This window comes from Triticum urartu, chromosome 6 (assembly GCF_003073215.2).
Source record: "Triticum urartu cultivar G1812 chromosome 6, Tu2.1, whole genome shotgun sequence".
Classification (NCBI taxonomy): domain Eukaryota; kingdom Viridiplantae; phylum Streptophyta; class Magnoliopsida; order Poales; family Poaceae; genus Triticum; species Triticum urartu.
In genome coordinates, this window is record NC_053027.1 from 195,686,793 (window position 1) to 195,703,212 (window position 16,420).

The following is a 16,420-nucleotide window of genomic DNA, read 5'->3' on the forward strand; positions in this document are numbered from 1 at the left end:
TGTACATTCAACTACGTTTCTTGTTTATCAGCCATTTGAATTGGAGCGGTGGCAGTAGTATCTAGCGGAGTAAAAACATAGTCTTCAAATAAAACAGTGCTACCTCTTGGTGGAGATAGCACACCGATTGTACATGCACGAGAACCAGCCCTACCACACATAACCCAGACTCTCGCAGATTGTACCGCTACTGTGATGGACAGAGAACCAGCTTCACCCAATCTAACCCCAACCCAAGCAGATAGTAACCATGTTCCAGTTGACACAGAACCATCTCCACCACAGAGCTCCCAAACAAGAGCAGTTAATAAGGCAGCTCCAGTGCCCAAAGCGCTAGTACTACCATGACGAACCCCAACTCCACCAGTTAGTACACCTATTCCTGTGGACGGAGCACAACCAGTCATTCGTAGTTTAGCGTCTATTGCATTTGATGTTGTTAAATCCTATGTGCGTATCTTCCCATCATGGAAATATTATACTGAAGATGAAGGAAAAATGTAAGCTACAGGTGTTCGTCCAGGAGTTATGTGTAAGTAATGTTTTTCATGGCAATTACTTTGCTTTGTCCCATACATTCTACCTCCATGTTGGTTATAATAAAGCAAATGTTCCCATTTTTTCTACAGAGAAGGACCGATTTGGAAACTCGGGATGAGGTAACATGTGCTAATACCTCTGCTATCTTCAAGAATGCTTGGTGGCAGTATTGGAATTACCTGAAGAAAACATACTTGACTGGCAAGGAAACTCATCAAATTCCCTTACGTTCTCCTGAGACACATTTATGGGATGATGAATGGGAACGACTTGTTCTGTACTGGTCCCTAACCAATAATGTGGTAAGGTCTCTGAGCTCATTTTCAATTTTTAAGTACTACATGTCTGCGTATTACTGTACTCTATTCGTGTAGAACAAGTGCTTAAACCTGAAGAACAACTATTCTCATTTAAGATTCCATTGTTATCGTGCAGACTACTTTGCTCTTGTATCACTTTATTTACTCATACATACTTATTTTTAAATTGAAGGATCCAATCAAAACTCCAATGGCACAACAGGTATGTTTAAGCATGTTTCTTTAACAGGTTTGCTCTTCTAAGTAGCTCTATTGATTTCAATTTCAATTGTGTATATAGTTGACTTCTCATATCATGCACATTACTAGCATCACAACAGCGCCAATAGTGTTGTTCTACATGTAGACCTGTGGTACCCATCTGAAATCTTGTTGTGACGTGTAGTTTCTCACGCTTTGTATTCTTTCAATGTTGCTTTGTCATGAACTGATATGATTTGAACCATGTCTCTGTTTTGATTTGGCAAGACAATGCGGTGACCATAGGACATAGATATATGTTTGTTTGATACTTTATTATGTACTATTTGGCAATAGAAGACTTGGTAGTTTAATCCTGTCCACCTTACTACCGAACTGGTTCACCGAAATGAGTTTCATATACTACATGCTAAATCTGTTATGTGTCTACTTGTTTCTTCTTTTAGAATGCTGACAGAATATTATGGAAAAGAGTACCTTATTAAGCAGGAAGTAATGCAGATAAGGTTCAAGATAGTGAGACATCCTTGTTGGTCTCCAACAAAGCTGATAAAACAGCTAAGGAAAATTATCTTGAAGACAGCGAGACAACCCCAAAGTCTTGTCTTGGTGTAGTGTTCGAGTTACTGTCCAGTACCGCTGGCACAAGCTATTCAAACTCACTGTCTGAATCAGTTTAGTTTCTTGAGTCTCAACTACAAGCTGAGAGACATCGATAAGCTGTGCTGCGACAAGAAGCCGAAGGACGCCGGAAGTCCCTGGGGAATTCAGATGCATACTTTCTGGTGCAACATCAAGCGTTGGAGGATTTTAGCGCCAAACAGGAGAAAGCTAATAAGCTTGCTAAGCTTATTGCCAGCTGATACGACTTTGTCATATCTACTTTTCCAAACACTTTTGCCCTTGTTTTGGACTCTAACTTGCATGATTTGAATAGAACTAACCCGGACTAACGCTACTTTCAGCAGAATTGTCATGGTGTTATTTTTGTGCAGAAATAAAAGTTCTCGAAATGACCTAAAAATCAACGGAGATTACGTTTGGAATATATAAAAAATACTGGCGAAAAGATCCATGTCAGGGGGCCCACACCCTGTCCATGAGGGTGGGGGCGCGCCTACCCCCCTGGGTGCACCCCCTGCCTCATGGCCCCCCTGACGCTCCACCAATGTCCATATTGACTCCATATATTCACTTTCAGGGAGAAAAAAAATCAAAGAGAAGGATTCATCGCGTTTTACGATACAGAGCCGCTGCTAAGCCCTAAACTCTCTTAGGAGGGCTGATCTGGAGTCATCATCAACCTTCCTCCATCACCAATTTCATGACGCTCACCGCCGTGCGTGAGTAATTCCATCGTAGGCTTGCTGGACGGTGATGGGTTGGATGAGATTTATCATGTAATCGAGTTAGTTTTGTTAGGGTTTGATCCCTAGTATCCACTATGTTCTGAGATTGATGTTGCTATGACTTTGCTACGCCAAATGCTTGTCACTAGGGCCCGAGTGCCATGATTGCAGATCTGAACCTATTAAGTTTTCATGAATATATGTGAGTTCTTGACCCTATCTTGCAAGTCTATAGTCACCTATTATGTGTTATGATCTGTTAACCCCGAAGTGACAATAATCGGGATACTTACCGGTGATGACCGTAGTTTGAGGAGTTCATGTATTCACTATGTGTTAATGCTTTGGTCCGGTACTCCATTAAAAGGAGGCCTTAATATCCCTTAGTTTCAATAGGACCCCGCTGCCACAAGGGGGTAGGACAAAAGATGTCATGCAAGTTCTTTTCCATAAGCACATGTGACTATATTCGGAATACATGCCTACATTACATTGATGAACTGGAGCTAGTTCTGTGTCACCCTATGTTATAACTGTTGCATGATTGATCGCATCCGACATAATTCTCCATCATCGATCCAATGCCTATGAGCTTCTCATACATTGTTCTTCACTTATTTAGTATTCCTTTACTACTGTTACAATCACCATAAAACCAAAAATATTACTTTTGCCACCATTACCACTACTATCATATTACTTTGCTACTAAATACCTAGCTTGCTGCAGATATTAAGTTTCCAGGTGTGGTTGAATTGACAACTCAGCTGCTAATACTTGAGAATATTCTTTGGTTCCCCTTGTGTCGAATCAATAAATTTGGGTTGAATACTCTACCCTTGAAAACTGTTGCGATCCCCTATACTTGTGGGTTATCAAGACTATCTTCTGGCGCCATTTCCGGGGAGCATAGCTCTATTCTTTGAGTCACTTGGGATTTATATCTTCTTATCACTATGAAGAACTTGAAAGATCAAAGAACCAAGATTTTTCCCTCAACTACGAGGGGAGGTAAGGAACGGCCATCTACCTCTACGCTTGATTCACCTTCTGTTTTGAGTAAACTTGCGACACCTACTCCTGCTATTCATTCTGATATGTCGCATGTTATTGATGATGCCACTTGTTCTTTGCATGATACTTATGATGAAACTACTTCTATGCTTCATAATACTGTGCCATTAGGTGAATTTTTTGATGAACAACTTGCTAGGGTTAGAGAGAATGAAATTATTGAAACTGATAATATTGATGAAAGTGATGATGAAGATTCTCCCCCTAGATATGAATTGCCTGTTGTCCCTGAGGGTTATGTTATGGATGAAGAAACTGCTAGAGACTTCTTAGCTTGCAATGATAGATCTGGTCTTAAGAAATTATTAGCTAAGCTTAAAGAAAAGTTTTTGAATGCTAGAATGAAATATGACCGTGCTTTTGCTACTTCACCTATATTTATTACTGATAAGGATTATGATTTCTCTGTCGATCCTGAGTTAATTACTTTGGTTGAATCTGATCCTTTCTATGGCTATGAATCTGAAACAGTTGTGGCACATCTTACTAAATTAAATCATATAGCCACCCCGTTCACTCATGATGAGAAAACTCGCTATTACTTTATCCTTAAGTTGTTCCCGTTCTCATTAAAGGGTGATGCAGTCCCTAGGATATGATTTATTACTTCTCTGCTAAATATTTCCCCGCTCATAAGGAACAAGCTACCTTAGGGAAATATATAATTTTGTGCAAATTGAAGAAGAGAGTCTCCCACAAGCTTGGGGGAGGCTTCTCCGATTACTTAATGCGTTGCCTAATCATCCTCTCAAGAAAAAAGAAATACTTTGTATCTTTTATAATGGACTAACCGATACTTCCAGAGACTACCTAGATAGTTGTGCTGGTTGTGTTTTCAGGGAAAGAACTGTTGATCAAGCTGAATTGCTATTGAATAATATGTTGACTAATGAAAATAATTGGACACTTCCTGAACCAACCCCTAAGCCAACTCCAAAGAAAAGAGGTATTCTATTTCTCAGTCCTGAAGATATGCAAGAGGCAAAGAAATCTATGAAAGAAAAAGGGATTAAAGCTGAAGATATTAAGAATTTATCACCTATTGAAGAAATACATGGTCTTGATAACCCGACACAGGTAGTAAAGGTAAATTCTCTCTATAGATTTGATGAAGGTGATATTCCTCGTAATAAGTCTGCTAGCCATTGCTTAGATGAGTTTGATAATTTTATTGTTAAACAAGAAAACTTCAATGCTTATGTCGGTAGACAATTGAAACGCAATGCTGATATGCTTGAGCACTTGAGTGATTATATATCTAGAGTTAAAGGTGAACTTAAACTTATTAGTAAACATGCTTCTATGGTTACCACTCAAGTAGAACAAGTACTTAAGGCTTAGAATGATTTGCTCAATGAATTAAATAATAAGAAGAATGATAATGTTGTTAGAGTTATGACTAGAGGAGGTAAAATGACTCAGGAACCTTTGTATCCTGAGGGCCACCCTAAGAGAATTGAGCAAGATTCTCAGAGGACTAATGTTGATGTACCTAGTCCTTCTAAGAAGAAGAAGAAAAATGATAGGACCTTGCATGCTTCTAGTGAACCTGTTGTTGACACACCTGAGAATCCCAATGATATTTCTATTTCTGATGTTGAAACACAATCTAGTAGTGAACATCAACCTAGTGATAACGTTAATGACGATGTTCATCTTGATGCTCAACCTAGCAATAAAAACGATGTAGAGATTGAACGTGTTGTTGATCTTGATAACCCACAATCAAAGAATCAACGTTATGATAAGAGAGACTTTGTTGCTAGGAAGCACGGTAAGGAAAGACAACCATGGGTTCAGAAACCCATGACTTTTCCTCCTAAACCATACAAGAAAAAGGATGATGAGGATTTTGAGCGCTTTGCTGAAATGATTAGACCTATCTTTTTGCGTATGCGTTTGACTGATGTGCTTAAAATGAACCCTTATGCTAAATACATGAAGGATATTGTTACTAATAAACGAAAGATACCGGAAGCTCAAATTTCCACCATGCTTGCTAATTACACTTTTAAGGGTGGAATACCAAAGAAACTTGTAGATCTAGGAGTACCAACTATACCATGCTCCATTAAAATAAACTATGTTAAAATTGCTTTATGTGTTCTTGGAGCCGGTGTTAGTGTTATGCCTCTCTCTTTATATCGTAGACTTGATTTGAATAAGTTGACACCTAGTGTTATTCGAAATTTCTCCAGTTTCATGTTATTCAAAATGAGTTTGTTAACAAGACCTGATCAACCTTGTTAGTGGATTCCTTTTGATGAGCATGAGATGGATGAAGTTAGAAAGCACAACTTTCTGTACCCTCCTTTGTTATTTATATTAAATAAAGCAAAAATAGTATTTTCTGTCTATTTTCTGGATTATCCTTGCAATAAAAAATACCCTGAAAATAAAAGTTCTCCAAATGCCCTGAAAATGAAATATGATTTTTTCTAAAATATTTGAGGATTTTAGGCATTGAGAACACACCAGGGGGAGCAGCCACGTGCCCACGAGGGTGAAGGGCGCGCCCACCCCCAGGCGCGCCCCCTGCCTTGTGGACCCCACGTGGGGCCCCTCAACTTATCCTTGCACCCACACACTCCTTCTTCACCCAGAAAAAATCACTAGCCAGCTCAAACCCGAGTTCTCGCTCATCTTGCTGCCATTTTCGATCTCCTTGCTCAAAGCTCCATTCACAAAACTGTTTTGGGGGATTGTTCTTCGGTATGTGACTCCTCCAATGGTCCAATTAGTTTTTGTTCTAGTACTTTATTTATTGCAAAATTTTGCTGCTTAGGTGACCCTGTTCTTGAGCTTGCATGTCAAATTTATGTGGTCAAAAGCAGTTTTAATGCATGATATAGCCTCTAGGCACTTGTAGGAGTAGTTGCTATCAATTTTGTTGAGTTTGGTTCACTTTTATTTTGAGTTACTAAAAATTTCAGAAATTTTTCAGAGGAAGAAATATGTTTAGGAAAATGTACCAAGGTGGTTCCTCAAGGAAGCAAGGACCCAGGCCCGCAATACGCGAGCCGGACAATGAACTACCAAGAGATGCTCAAGTGCGGCCTTGTGAATGATTGTTAGAGGACTTCATGGTTCGGGTAGGAATCAAGGAAGAATTTGACGCATATGTGCGTAACGCTGATCTGGAGAGCTTCGAGGCAGATAAGTGCCGGCAATACCTCTATTTTACTAATTCGTTTGTGAGAAGGTTTAAATTTACATCATCACACAATTCTCAAACTGTCCTGTTTGATCTTATTGTAAATCTTATACCATGGACTTAGAAGATTTTAATACTACTTGTAAACTCCCGCAGTGGGGTAATGTCAGTGAACCTCGCAAATCTGAATATAAAGATTTTCTTGCTAGTATCACTGTGGGGGAATCTAGAGAAATAACACAAGTTACCATAGGTTTTGGACTCTTTGATTACTGTGGGGTAATTGCCCACTAGTTGATTATGCCATTCATATGAGTAAACATGAGACCTCAATGTTATTGTGAATATGGTTAGTTCATAATCTTTGCCGAAAAATTGAATGCTGGCTTTACATATTTAGAGCAACAAGAGCAAACAAAGTTTGTAAAAGTTTTTCTTTATCACTTTAAGTTTATCAACTAAATTGCCTAAGGGCAAGCAAAGGTTTAAGCTTGGGGGAGTTGATACGTCTCCGTCGTATCTACTTTTCCAAACACTATTGCCCTTGTTTTGGACTCTAACTTGCATGATTTGAATGGAACTAACCCGGACTAACGTTGTTTTTAGCAGAATTGTCATGGTGTTATTTTTGTGCAGAAATAAAAGTTCTTGGAATGACATGAAAATCAACGGAGATTATTTTTGGAATATATAAAAAATACTGGCGAAAAGATCCATGTCAGGGGGCCCACACCATGTCCACTAGGGTGGGGGCGCGCCTACCCCCTGGGCGTGCCCCCTTTCCTCGTGGGCCCCTGACGCTCCACCGACGTCCATCTTGACTCCATATATTCGCTTTCGGGGAGAAAAAAATCAGAGAGAAGGATTCATCACGTTTTACGATACGAAGCCGCAGCCAAGCCCTAAACTCTCTCGGGAGGGTTGATCTGTAGTCCGTTCTGGGCTCCGGAGAGGGGAATCCATCGCCATCGTCATCATCAACCTTCCTCCATCACCAATTTCATGATGCTCACCGCCGTGCGTGAGTAATTGCATCGTAGGCTTGTTGGACGGTGATGGGTTGGATGAGATTTATCATGTAATCGATTTAGTTTTGTTAGGGTTTGATCCCTAGTATCCACTATGTTCTAAGATTGATGTTGCTATGACTTTGCTATGCTTAATGCTTGTTGCTAGGGCCCGAGTGCCATGATTTCAGATCTGAACCTATTATGTTTTCATGAATATATGTGAGTTCTTGATCCTATCTTGCAAGTCTATAGTCACCTATTATATGTTATGATCCGTTAACCCCTAAGTGACAATAATCGGGATACTTACCGGTGATGACCGTAGTTTGAGGAGTTCATGCATTCACTATGTGTTAATGCTTTGGTACTGTCGGAGTAAATAGCCATGGGTAGCCTAGCCGGCTTCCCCTGGCCCTTCTGAAAAAATTACGAGCCCGTCCGGCTCTCAAGAATCCAAGACATGGAGCCGCCTTCCCCTTGCTGGCTGCCATCCAGGCCGGCTTTCAGAAGGCGGCCCGACTTTAGCCCTCATGAAGAACGCCACGGGAGGGCCGACTTCGGGAAGCCGGCCATGAGAAGGCCGACTCCAAGAAGCCGGCTCCCATAAAGCGGTCGAGACCGTACCCTCAAAGTTTACACCCACCTAACAGCGGTGCGACGGGGCGTGGCTACAGTAAAGCCTGCCACCCCCGAATCCCGGAGCACGCCTGGCACAGTGCGCCGTACGGAGTAGCCATGACCCGTCCGGCGCGGCACTGTTGCCATGTTGACCCTGATGTCACCCACGACGGGCCGCCAGCGTGGCCCACAGATGGTGGACCCCTTCGGGCAGGGAGACGCCCGAAGGCGGCCACGCCTCCAACCAGTCGGCCCAAGACAGAGCCGGCTCCCCGCAGTCAGCTTGCCACCTCCCTCGAAGGAGATGCCCCATTAAGGAGACAAGACGCGGTGAGGCTACAGCGATCGCCCGACGGGCGGCGGCACTGTAGCCGCGCCTACCACGACGAAGCCCACGTCACCAAGATGGAGCCACAGTAACCAGCCGCCGACCAGACCCTGAACAGTGGGGCCTGCCTGTCGACCAAGGGGCCGGCAGCCGGCGGGACCCACCAGTCGGCGGGCCCCAGCAGCCGGCGCAGAAGCCGGCGAGCGCAGTCACAGACGGCTGGGCCCCGCGCCCAGTCGGATTACCATTGTACCCTCGGGGAGTAGGCCTATATAAACCCCCCGGGGCACCCATGCAAAGGGTTCGACCCCCTACTAATCCTAGACACCACACAAGGAGAAGAAGCAGGCTAGCCGTGCCCTTCTTCCTCCTCCCACCAAACAGCTCAAGGAGCATTGTGTAGCTACTTGTTCATCTAGTGATCATGCGGAGACCCTGCAGAGCAGCAGTAGGGGTGTTATCTCCATGGAGAGCCCCGAAGATGGGTAAAATCCGCCGGCGTGCATGTCTTCGCCTTATCCCGTTTCCAGGCACCGGCGATGTCTTACTGGCTCCAACAATGATAAGCCACCCGTTGGCATATGTCGCACCTACCACCCGACATTTGGCGCCCACCGTGGGGCCAGGTGCACCGTCGTCCGGAGACCTGTTCTGGACGGGAACCCTCTTCCTCCCCAGCGAGCGTAGCCAGCTCGGCACGCCCGATGGCGCTTGCCACGACGCGCTGCAAGGCGTCACCAGCATCTGCGCGGCGAGCAGCCTCGCCGATCTCCTCGACAAAACCCTCATCTCCGATGAGCTCGCCTCCGATGCGGGCACCGACCACCTCGCCAACCTTCTCGGTCAGCTCCATGTCTCTAGCGAGCCCGCTGCGGATCTGGAGTCGGTTGGCTCCACCGACCCGATGCCTGTCGACTCCGACACGGCCTCCTACGACACCTTCCCCACCAACGTCATGATCTACAACGACCCGCTTCCTCGAGCCGACGGCTGCGATGCTGTCACCACCGAAGTGATGGTTGTTGGCCACGGCGGCCCGGCCGAGGAGAGCGCCCACGACTTGTCCGCCCCCCTCCCGGCCAATGCCGATGACGAAGCACTGGAGGCACGCCGCCTCGCCCTCCTCGCAGAGGGCCGGAGGCTGGCCTCCGCGAGACGCCTCACTGAGGCCTATCAGCGCAAAGCTGACCGCGCCGCCTTCGGCACGCTGGCCCCGGGCGGGCCAAGCCGGGCCGGCCTTGTGAAGCAACGTGGCGCCGTCATCGCCGACACGCTGGGAGTCGACCGCCCGGTCTATGCCACTCCGCTCGAGAACTTGCGTGCCGCCCAGGCGGCCGTAGACGAGTTGGATGGCTTGAAGGCCGAAGACCTCCCCCACATGACCCGGCGCATCCAGCAACTAATTGACGCAGCCGCGCAGCGACCTGAAGCAGACGCCCGCGCGGGAAGCCCTCCCCTGCACCGAGATCACGGCGCAACGTCCCGGACGCCGGCTACGAGCGACACCCGTGCGCGGCGCGAGAAAGAGCCGGCTGCCAGCCGTAGCCGGACCCGAATCTCCATCGAGCGAGACGCGGACGGCCATCCCCGAGCCATGGAATGGCGGGGCAACCCGCCTCCGCCTCAACCCCGTGGAGAGAGATATCCCACCACGCCGCCAGTGGCGCACCCGACTCTCAGCGGCCGACTAGGTCGCGCGAAGGAGTCGGCGAAAACGATGCCCGCCGTCGGATCGACCGCCTGGCGCGATCCCTGGCGTTGGAAGAAGAAGACGATGTCGGCCCGCCTTGTTTCGGCCCCCGCATCCACGACGAGCCTTTCCCCAAAGGGTTCTCGCTCCTAAGAGACACGCCCAAGTACAACGGCTCTGTGAAGCCAGAAGATTGGCTAATCGACTACTCCACGGCGGTCAGCATAGCCAACGGCAACCGGCGCGTTGCCGTGAAGTACGTGCCCCTCATGCTGCAAGGCACGGCGCGAACCTGGCTCAATAGCCTCAAGCCTCTCAGCATCAACAGCTGGCTAGATTTCACTGAAGCTTTCATCCGCACCTGCAAGCGGGCTCCCAAGCCCAGACAGCTCTCCTTGTGCGTACAAGGCCCCGCCGAGTCCACTCGTGACTACCTCACGCATTGGGCCGAGCTCCGCAATTCTTGCGAGGGGGTGCACGAGGTGCAAGCCATCGAGTACTTTACAGCCGGATGCCGAGAAGGCACCCTCCTCAAGCACAAGCTCCTCTGCGACGAGCCGGCTACCCTCGACGAGCTTCTGGACATAGCGGACAAGTACGCCACCGCCGACTCCTCGATGAAGACCGAGCTTCGGGTAGACGCGTCCGGAAAGGTACTCAACCCGGCGCCCAAGACGCCGGCTGGGGATTCCGGCCGACGCCCCCACTCCAACGACCACAAGCGCAAGGGCCCCGCGCCGCCTCCCGCCAGTCGGCAGGTGGCCACAGTTGAAGACATGCCGCCTGAAGGGCAGCCCGCGCCCAAGAAACCCAAGGGCGCCGGCCGGCTTGGCAGCCGGCTTTCTCCTACGAGCAAACTCTCGATGCCCCGTGCAAGTTCCACAGCGGCGCGAAGCCGTCCAACCACACAACCCGGAAGTGCCATTGGCTCACCCGAATCTCTAAAGGCGAGGGGCTCGTGCCGCCTCCGCCTGCCGGCCCGCCGCCTCCGGCCCCGCCGCCTTCGGCCGCTCGGCCCGCAGTCGGAGCCGTGCACGACGAATTCCCTGACGAGCAAGCAACCTACATCGTCTTTACTAGCCAGCCCGAAGACCGGCGCAGCAAACGCCGAGAGCACCAGGAAGTCAGCATGGTCGCTGCCAACCCCGCCGGACACATGCATTGGTCAGAAAAGCCCATCAGCTCGAGCCGGGCTGACCATCCAGAGGTGATGCCGTCTCCCGGCTCTTATGCTTTGGTCCTGGAAGCCACCCTTGCAACGGACAGACGCGCCGCCCGCTTCTCCCGTGTGTTGATAGACGGCGGGAGCAGCATCAACATCCTGTACCGTGACACCCTGGAGAAGCTAAACGTCAAGACAAAGCATCTCATGCCTACTCGGACGGTGTTTCATGGCATCGTACCCGGCTTATCCTGTGCCCCCATTGGCAAGATCAAGATCAATGTACTTTTTGGGGACAAGGAGCATTTCCGCTGGGAAGCGATCTGGCTTGAAGTGGTGGACCTGGAGAGCCCTTACCATGCATTGCTTGGCCGACCTGCCTTGGCCAAATTCATGGCAGTTCCCCACTATGCATACCTCAAGATGAAGATACCAAGCACCAAAGGCGTCATCACCGTAGCCGGCGATTACAAGAAGTCCTCTGAGTGCGCGGCAGCCAGCAGCTGGCTAGCCGAGTCCCTTGTGATTGCCGAGGAAAAGAAGATGTTGGACCGAGTCGTGGCCATAGCCGGCTAGCAGTCGGCCGTGTCCCCCGACCCCAAGGAGCACGATGCTCAAGGATCCTTCCAGCCGGCCAAGGAGACGAAGAAGATACCTCTTGACCCCGAGCATCTAGAGAGGTCTGCCGTCATCGGGGCAAGTCTGAACAGCAAATAGGAAGGCGAGCTCGCCGATTTCCTCCGTGAGAATCGGGACATCTTTGCATGGTCCCCCAAGGACATTCCGGGTGTTCCAAGGAAATTCGCCGAGCACAAACTACACGTCCGAGAAGACGCAAAGCCAGTCAAACAACCCCTTCACCGACTGTCGGAGGAGAAACGCAGGATCGTAGGGGAGGAGATAGCCCGGCTTCTGGCGGCCGGCTTCATTATGGAAGTTTTCTTTCCAGAGTGGCTCGCTAACCCGGTCCTTGTGCTAAAGAAGAATAACAAGTGGCGCATGTGTATAGACTACACGAGCCTCAACAAGGCTTGCCCCAAAGATCCCTTTGCCCTGCCAAGGATCGACCAAGTGATAGACTCCACAGCCGGATGCGAGCTGTTGAGTTTCTTGGATGCTTACTCCGGATATCACCAGATAAAGCTGGATCCGGACGACCGCCTGAAGACCGCCTTCATCATGCCATTTGGAGCCTTCTGCTACCTGACTATGACATTCGGCTTGAGAAATGCCGGTGCCACTTTTCAGCGTTGCATGCAGAAGTGCCTCCTCAAGAAACTCGGCAGAAACGCTCACATTTACATGGACGACATCGTGGTGAAGATGGAGAAGCGCGGCACCTTGCTGGGAGACCTCAAGGAAACGTTTGAGAACCTGCGCCGATTTCAAATCAAGCTCAACACCGAGAAATGCGTGTTCGGAGTGCCAGCCGGCCAGCTCCTAGGCTTCCTGGTCTCCGAACGCAGCATCGAATGCAACCCGGTGAAGATCAAGGCCATCGAGAGAATGGCGATCCCCACCAAGCTTCGAGACATTCAGAAGTTCACCGGGTGCCTGGCCTCCTTGAACCGCTTCATCAGCCAGCTCGGAGAGAAAGCTCTCCCCCTCTACCACCTCATGAAGAAGAGCACTCACTTCGAGTGGAACGACCAGGCCGACAGAGCTTTTCACGAGCTGAAGAAGATGCTGGCCACGCCGCCCGTTCTGGCGGCGCCGACTGAGAAAGAGCCCATGCTCCTCTACATCGCCGCAACTAGCCGGGTGGTCAGCACCGTCATCGTAGTCCAACGCCCAGAAGAAGGCCGAGCCCAGCCGGTCCAGAGGCCGGTGTATTATTTGAGCGAGGTGCTGTCCGTCTCAAAGCAGAACTACCCGCACTACCAGAAGATGTGTTACGGTGTGTACTTCACCGCCAAGAAGCTGAAGCCCTACTTTGAAGAGCATCCCGTCATGGTCGTATGCACCGCCCCGCTGGCCGAGATCATAGGCTGCCGGGACGCATCCGGCCGGGTGGCGAAATGGGCCATCGAGCTGGCCGCTTCCACAATCTTCTACCAGCCCCGCACCGCCATCAAGTCCCAAGCACTGGCCGACTTCCTCGTCGACTGGGCCGAGACCCAGTACCTTCCGCCGGCTCCCGACTCCACCCATTGGCGCATGCACTTCGACGGGTCCAAGATGCGCACCGACTTGGGAGTCGGCGTCGTCCTTACCTCTCCCAAAGGCGACAAGCTCAGATACACGCTGCAGATCCACTTTGCCGCCTCCAACAACGTGGCCGAGTACGAGGCGCTCATACACGGGCTCAGGCTTGCCAAAGAACTTGGCATTCGCCGGATCCTATGTTATGGCGACTCGGACCTGGTGGTCCAGCAATCATCCGGCGACTGGGACGCCAAGGACGCAAATATGGCGAGCTACCGCTTCCTGGTCCAACAACTCAGCGGATACTTTGAAGGATGCGAGTTCCTCCATGTACCGCGAGCCGACAACGAGCCAGGCGATGCCCTGGCTCGAATAGGCTCCACTCGGCAAGCAATTCCAACCGGCGTCGCTCTACAACGCCTCCTCAAGCCGTCCATCAAGCCGTCTCCAGAGTCCGACTCCATCTTCGTGCCGCCTGACCCCGATGCGGCCGGGTCCAGCTCGAAGAACCTAGCAGGCGACCCCGAGACTCCCGCAGCCGGCCCGGGGACTTTGGTAACCGGCTAGGGGACTGCCACACCCGGCTCGGGGACTGCGGTAGCCGGCCCGGGGACTGCACCAGCACAACAGCCGGCGACCGACTCCAGCATCTCACCACCCAGCCCGCCCACCCTGGTGGCAGTAGCCACATTGGCGGTAGAAGAAGTCGCGGCTCCATCATGGGCTCAGTCTATCCTCAACTTCCTAGTAAACCAAGATCTGCCGGCTGGCGAAACAGAAGCAAGACAAGTCCTACGTCGAGCCGGAGCATACACAATCGTCAACAAAGAACTAGTCGAGCGCAGTGTCACTGGAATCCTCCAACGGTGCGTCGAGCAAGAGAAGGGCATTGCAATCCTCAGAGACATTCACCAAGGAGAATGCGGCCACCATGCGGCTTCAAGATCACTTGTCGCCAAAGCCTTCTGCCATGGTTTCTTCTGGCCGACTGCTTTGGATGACGCCAAAGAATTAGTTAAACATTGCAAGGGGTCCCAACTCTTCAGCTCCAAGCAATACATGCCGGCTTCGGCACTCAAGACCATTCCCCTCACTTGGCCCTTCGCCATTTGGGGACTGGACATGGTGGGCCCATTCAAGACGGCGCGCGGCGGCATGACGCATTTGCTCGTCGCCGTGGACAAATTCACCAAGTGGATTGAGGCAAAGCCGATCAAGAAGCTGAATGGGCCGACTGCTGTGACGTTCATTGCAGACATAACAACTCGGTACGGCGTGCCACATAGCATCATCACCGACAACGGCACGAATTTTGCCAAAGGACCCTTGGCACGTTTCTACGCAGCCCAAGGTATCCGACTGGACTTAGCATCCATCGCCCACCCGCAGTCAAACGGCCAGGTCGAGCGAGCCAACGGCCTCATCCTCTCCGGCATCAAGCCCCGACTGGTCGTACCTCTGGAGCGCTCAGTCAGCTGTTGGCTCGATGAGCTGCCAGCTATCCTCTGGAGTCTGCGCACTACACCAAACAAGTCAACCGGCTTCACCCCTTTCTTCCTTGTGTATGGTGCCGAGGCGGTCATCCCAAGTGACATCGAGTTCGACTCGCCTCGAGTAACCATGTACACGGAAGCGGAGGCCAAGGAAGCACGAGAAGACGGCGTCGACCTGCTGGAAGAAAGCCGGCTGTTAGCCCTCAGCCGGTCTGCCATCTACCAGCAGGGTTTGCGCCGCTACCACAGCCGGAAGGTCAGGCCAAGATCTTTCCAAGAGGGCGATCTTGTGCTCCGGCTGATCCAGCGAACAGCCAGCCAGCACAAACTCTCGGCCCCTTGGTAAGGCCCCTTCGTCATCAGCAGAGCTCTAGGAAACGACTCCTACTACCTGATCGACGCACAGAAGCCGAAGGCACGCAAGAGAGACGACTCCGGCAAGGAGTCGGAACGACCATGGAACGCCAACCTCCTTCGAAGATTTTACAGTTGAAATGTAGTATGTATCACGCTAACTTTTGTATTAAGTACGAGATAATAGACCCCCCAAGGAGGGCTCGGGGACTGCCATCCCTTATTTATGAATGAAAAGTATCATGCTTATGACCTTGTCATTTCATTTACTTGTTCAGTCTGGCACCGAGTTTGACTAGTCGGCTCGGGGACTGGCCGACTGGAGTTATATTAGAAGTCCTACCCGCAGTCAGACAAGTAGTGTGCCGGCTCCCAAGCCTTCTCTTGCCAAAAGTCGCAGTTCGAAGAACCGGCTGTCCGGCTGGCAAGAGTTAAAGGCAGGAATGGGCGCCCACACGAAAAACGGCTAGGGACTAACGGACTAATATAACAAAAGCTGGTTTTTTCTCCCACCGTCGACTGGCTACCAGAGTAGCTGGCCGGCCGGTTTCCATTCACTTCACTTCAATCCAAGAAAGCTCAAGTACTTGCCTTCCCAAAGAGGGAAGGCGGCAAAGGAAAAGGCCTAAGGATAAAAAGCATATGCGAATGGAAACCAAACATGCACATAACAATATTTACATAAAAGACCTCCGAGAGGCCAGCATTCAACATAGTTTGGATACACCCCCAGTGGGTGGAACTGCGAAAACTTAATGAAGATTGTTCAAAACACAACAAGCAGGAAAGATAAAGACGGCAGGTCAAGCTGGCGGAGCGACCGACGAGCCGGACTGGTTGGCGGAGATGGTCGTGCCGGCTGAAGGAGGGCCGGCTGGCGAACTTCGTCTTGGTCACCGCCTCCCGTAGAGGGCGCGCTTCCACGCGCCTCGTTGCTGGAGGCACGGTCGGCCTGAGGTCGGCCGGTTGTTCCACCAGCCGG